We start from the raw sequence: 6,091 nt of genomic DNA on the forward strand, positions 1-6,091 counted from the left end.
ATCAAAATGTAAGCAAAGTACTAAAATGTTTGCTGTGAAAATCTCCTGTAGCATTCATACTTAAAAATGCCACGATGCTGATCCAATTTTTGCACAGAAAACCGAAGACAAGTTTACTGAGAGGCAGCAAACTATAAATGCCAATGGAAATTTTTTCCAATCGCTCAGGTTAGAAACAGACAGACAGATTGATGTTTTTCTTTTCATAACAAAATAGATTGAAGATCTTAAATTAATCGTGAAAAACAAATTAGCAGACGTTGTTAAGGCCGATTGTGAGTCTTTCGACAGGCCTCAAACTAAAAATTGATACCAAAGTTGGCAGTCCAAACACAAAGTCAGAAAATTCAGCAACAGAATTTTTTTGAATTCAGATGAACAACTCAAAACAAATTTTTTTGACAGTTGGAAGCGGATTTAATGTTCAGTCAATTTATCACCTCGATATCAACATCAACAATTTCCAGCCCTATCTGGGTAGTGTTTATAATGTTACGCTTTACAGCTTTGGTTGGAATCAATTTCCTCCTCAAATTTAGAAACAGCTACGATAATTGTTTCTTATTTTTAGTTCTTACAATCTTATACCCTCAGAATACGAATCAAAACCGACAAGCAACAAGCTTTTCTCCTACAATTCAATTTGGAGAACCTCAAATTCCACTTGCCTCTCAAGGATCTTTTGAAACGCAAAACAACAATAATTTCTTCAGCGCATTCACGACATTGCTTTTTATCTTCTGAAAAGTTTTAAATTTCACTACTGTATGTGATAAAATGCTTTTTCTCGCATTGATAATGATTAATGTACCCGGGCCAAGATTTGGAGGTGACCGCTTTTAAGAAACCCGTTGAAATGCGGTAAAAATAAAAAAGTATTTCTCAAAACTTTTTGCGGTTAATAGCGGGGAATTATTTATTTTCATCGCATTCAACGGAATTCTTACAAAAAAGAAACTTGAGGACACGAGTTTTCACCTCTCACCTCCCGCAAGTCTGCAACTTCTTAATCCACTGCACCATCTGTCACCTGCTTCTGTGATTTTTCTTGTGAATTTAAAGCCGATTCAACAAACGTTGAAAAACAAATGCGGTGAAGAATTTGTAAGAAATGCGATGAGTTTCGCGTTGAATTTTTGCGAGAAATGCGGTGAAATTTTTTTCACCGCATACAAAACATTCAGGCATTTTTTACAACAATTTTCCACAGACGCGATGCGGTGAGTTGTCAGAAATGCGGTGTGATTTTCGCAGTGAATTTTTCTAATAAATGCGGTCAAATGCGTTGAATTAATTTTTTTCAGCAAATTTACCTCAGTCATTGCATTTCTTACAAAATCAATCCCGAAAACTTTGACCCTAGTAGTTCAATGATAGGATCAGTTGGGAGCCGATGCAGTATAAAAACACCTGTATAAATATTCAAAGTATTAAAATTAATTACAAACGAGATCATTTTGGCAAATTAAATATTCACACTTTTCACTGTTTCAATCCCGGGACGAGAAAAAACCGGAAAAATATATAAGATAAACCGTGAACAATTGTTTTTCCCCCGCAAATTTTCGTCATAATTTTGCGGTGAAATGCTGTGAAATTATGTAAGAGAGTAAGCGGTGAACTTTCAAAAGTCACCACATTTCACCACCAATTGAATTCAAGAGAAAACTTGCCGAAATTTTTTTATCTGTGCACATGAGCAAACATGTTTGGGGAAAATCAGCCAAAAAGTGAAATAAGATGTATATTTTTTACTACACCCAGACCAAACAGGCCGAAATTTGGGTTTTCGCTAGACCAAACAGACCGGAATGCGGGCCTTCAACAAACCAGACAAAACGAAAATTTGGTATTTGCCCGAACAAACACAACGAAATAAGGGTATTTGTCAAACCAATGACATCAGAATGAAGATATTGATCAGACCAAACAGACGAAAAATTTCCAATGGCCGGACGGTGGGCTCGACTCAATTTTCTTCAAGACCATTGAGTTGAATCGCAATGGGCCCCCTGTCCGCTACCAAAGTCGGTCTGGCCAATACATGTCTTAGGTCGCCAAGCGAAACGCACACTTTTCCTTTGAACAGAACTAACAAACACAAATATGTGCCAGATCGAATTTAGTTTTGGGTATTTTAGTCTCATTATGCAATTGTCTCTTATCTTCTGAACCGCTTTAAATTTCACTACTCTATGTGAAAAAGTGCCTTTTCTCGCATTGATAATGATTATTGTAACCGGGTCAAGATTTGGCGGTGACTTTTCGTAAGAAACGCGTTGAAAAGGGGCAAAAATAAATAAGTATTTTTCACATCTTTTCTGCGGTGAATAGCGGTGAAATATTTTTTTCACCGCATTCAACGGAATTCTTAAAAAAACGAAACTTGAGGACATGGGTTTTCACGTCTCACCTCCTGTTAGTCTACAACTTCTTAATCCACTGCACCATCTGTTACCTGCTTCTGAGATTTTTGTTGTGAATTTAAAGCCCATTCAATAAACGTTGAAAAACAAATGCGTTGAAAAATTTGTAAGAAATGCAGTGAACTTCACGTTGAATTTTTGGAGAATTGCGGTGAAATATTTTTTTCATTGCATTCACGACAATCTTGTAATTCGTACATTAATTTGTCAAAAACGTCGATGCGTTGATTTTTTGTCAGAAATGCGATGTGAATTTCGCAGTGAAATTTTTCTAAGAAATGCGGTGAAATGCGTTGAATTATTTCTTTTCAGCGCATCCACCTCAGTAATTGAATTTTTTTACAAAATCTATCCATAAAACCTCGACCCGGGTAGTTCAATGATAGGACCAGATGGGAGCCGATGCAGTATAAAAACACCTGTATAATAGTTCAAAGTATTAAAATTAATTACAAAAGTGATTATTTTGGCAAATGAAATATTCACACATTTCACTGTTTCCCTCCCTGGTCAAGGAAAAACCAGAAAAATATGTAAAATAAGCGGTGAGAAGTTGTTTTTTTTTCACCGCAATTTTTCTACATAATTTTGTGGTGAAATACTGTGAAATTATGTAACAGAGTAGCAGTGAACTTACAAAAAGTTACCACATTTCACTACTTATTACAACTTGCCGGCCTTATACGCATTCGAATCTCTCACCCCTTGAATGTTAGTCACTTCTTCTTCTACTGCGCCACTTCTTACTAATTTATAGGATTTTTGTTTCGAAATTAATTCAATTTTACTATACTTTCTGTAAAACATGAGCTTTAAATTTTTTTAAGATTTGCGATTTTTAGCGGTGAAATTTCATATTTTAGCGGTGGAATGTGATGATTTTTTGTAAGTTCCCTGCTTAGTCTTGTGGTGAAATGACATAAATTCTGAGCGTAGAAAAAAGTTTTAAAAAGATGTAAGATCGGGGGTAATTTTAGGGGGGTTAACTCTAACACTTCCTCCCTTACTCCCCATTGCCCCCTTATCTTACCTCATTTTACCCCCCCCCCCTAAAATTGCCCCCATAATCTTATATTTTTGGACACTTTTTCTAAGAGGTGCATTTATGTAATTTCACCACTAAGTTAAGCGGTAGATTTATGTAACTTCATCGCATTCACCTCTTATCTTACATAATTTGATTACTTTATTTCAAAGCCGTGAATTTAGGTAATTTAACCGCCAAATTCAGTGGTGAAACTCTATAATTTCACCGCTACCAGGCAAAAAAAATTTCCACAGCATTCACCGCCTGATTTATGTAATTTCACCGCATCCACTGCTTATCTTACAAAATTTCCCGCATTCACCGGTTATCTTACATATATCTGAATGGCGGTAAAACCTCGATCCGGGCTCGCATCATGTTTTAGGATTGGGCCAATGGAAGCTAGCAGATGTTTTTCCTGCAGAAGTGGAACTGTCCGTTACTACTCTTGGCGGTTGAAACTTTTGTAATTGCACAAAAAAGAGGATGCAATCTGTTGGCTATAATCTACTGTTAGGGTTTACAATTTTTTTTCTATCATTAGATGTTTTTTAATCCAAACTTACTTCGTCACTGCTTTCCTGCAAAATTGTTCCATTTTGGCCAGAAGTTTCTGTTGTTTCGACAAATTTAATTATTGATTGCTCAAAATTTCATTTGAAGTAACGCGTGTCTCCGAAGCTGAATTATGAGTAAGTACTACTGAGCAATCAGTCTGTTTAATCAGCAATTGGAAAACCAGAAGAAATTTATGCAATGGAAGACGATTGAAAATTTTATCAATTGCTGCTTGATTAATCAACCTACATGCGTAGTTATTGACGATATGGATGATACAATGCTGAATTTTTTTTATTGTTCATCAAATAACTGTTTTATTGAATAACTGTTTATAAAACGTAAAAAAATACTAAAAACAAATATCAGGGATGAAATATTGCGACATCTTTCCGCAACTGATGAAAATTCTAAAGTAATCAGCTTTATAGCTTATGATCGGTTCTGTTATTTTTGTGTCTTCCGAAGTCATTTTTATATAAAAACTGTTTTGCTATTTAATTGGCACAATTTTTCAAAATTGGTTCTTAAATAAACTGTTGCATGGATTTGAAACCTTGCGCAGATGAATTCAATCCTTTGGGACGGAAACGCTTGATAACCCTATATAATAAAAAAGAATACGATTTTGTTTCTCCCATCATAAGTTATGCAGTATTTGGATTTCCATATGCTACATAAGGAGAGAAATGGGGGAGCTATTTCATTACCAAATTGAAGCACAGTTTTTCGCCGAACAGTTTTACGTATTCTAGAAGGATACGAGTTACAGTTTCAAAAGGAAGAAGCTTGTTTTTTTTTATTTTCCCATTTTTAAAGAAATGAACAGAAATATAAGAAAGAACTCGCTCAAAAATGGTATCATCTAGTTTCTTTCCGCAGATTTCAGAGAAAGCATCAGGGGTTGGGTTGGTTGACCGTACATTGTTTGTGCAAATTTGCATTCGTTTGTAAGTGAATCTCAAAACCAATCTTAAACATGTATTCTTAATTAAGCTTTGTGCACAATGCTTACCTTAAATTCAAATACCTGTTTTTGAAACATTAAAGCAGGAAACTGTAGGAAAAATTTAAAACAAAAAACTTGAGCGTACTGACGAAATTTTGTCGTTAGATTTCACGCCCTCAACGTAATAATATTTAAAATGTTTAAAATAATAAATTCCATGCGCTTCGTAGAAAAAACCACCCTTAAAATAATTTAAAGTAATTGAATTTGGCGCTTAGCGTAAATAAAGTCAATGGCCTTCATCTTTACATGGTTTATGTAATCAGATTTCTACAAAATTGGTAATTAAATTCACGAATTTTTTCACGCATTTTTTTGCAAATATCACGCAGCTGTCATTGTGAAGTTTAATAACTGAACTTTATTAAAAGTACGTACAAAGCTACGTTTTGAATTGTCCAGCTAAAATGGTAGGTGATTTTACGTAATTTCTTCAAAGGACAGATAGCAAGTAGATTTCACAAATTTTCAATCGTTGTTTACGCCCCCCCCCCCCCGCCCCCCGGTAGGGCAGCAAAATCCGCTTAGGGTCAAACAACTCCTAATGAGTTATAGTGTGATTCAGGGCTATCAGCCGCAATTTTATAACAAGCTTATGATGTTGCAAATCTAGACACAATTTAGTACAGACAAAAAGTAATGAGGCTTAGTATATAATCCCTCGTTGGGGTTCCACGGATGAAAATTTACCACCAATCAATGGAAATTGCGGGAATCCAACCCTTGAAAGCAATTGCAAATTATCATCATGCACAACAAATCAGTATATACGATAGTAATTTACAAATAATTGAAACAGATCAACAACTTCAGCTAATTTAACCATATGATTGATACTGTAAATATGATAATTGTGCCAATTAAAAATTAGACGAATTTTTCCATAAAAGTATCATTAAAACCATTAGTCAAAGTGAAGTGCTCCAAAGTTATTAAATTGAGGACACTATGGGAACAATAATTAGTCTTTTTTCTTTGCAAAACAGACTCATTATCCACAAATATCAATTATTATTGTCTTTGCAAAAAAATTAACTAATTTTTCCCCTCAGAATTCATTTTGCTCAGTAA

At 34.8% G+C, this 6,091-nt stretch overlaps 1 protein-coding gene across 1 annotated transcript in view; it reads left to right on the forward strand.

The window, feature by feature from the left end:
* Positions 1-5,419: 5,419 nt before the first annotated feature.
* LOC142351652 (uncharacterized) overlaps positions 5,420-6,091 on the forward strand; it is a 110,988-nt gene continuing 110,316 nt past the window's right edge. The window contains exon 1 of the mRNA XM_075403792.1: positions 5,420-5,430. The gene's annotated coding sequence lies outside the window, so the exon portion shown is untranslated. The remainder of the gene's footprint in view (positions 5,431-6,091) is intronic.

Source organism: Convolutriloba macropyga, chromosome 13, assembly GCF_964194025.1.
Source record: "Convolutriloba macropyga chromosome 13, txConMacr16.3, whole genome shotgun sequence".
Lineage (NCBI taxonomy): Eukaryota > Metazoa > Xenacoelomorpha > Acoela > Convolutidae > Convolutriloba > Convolutriloba macropyga.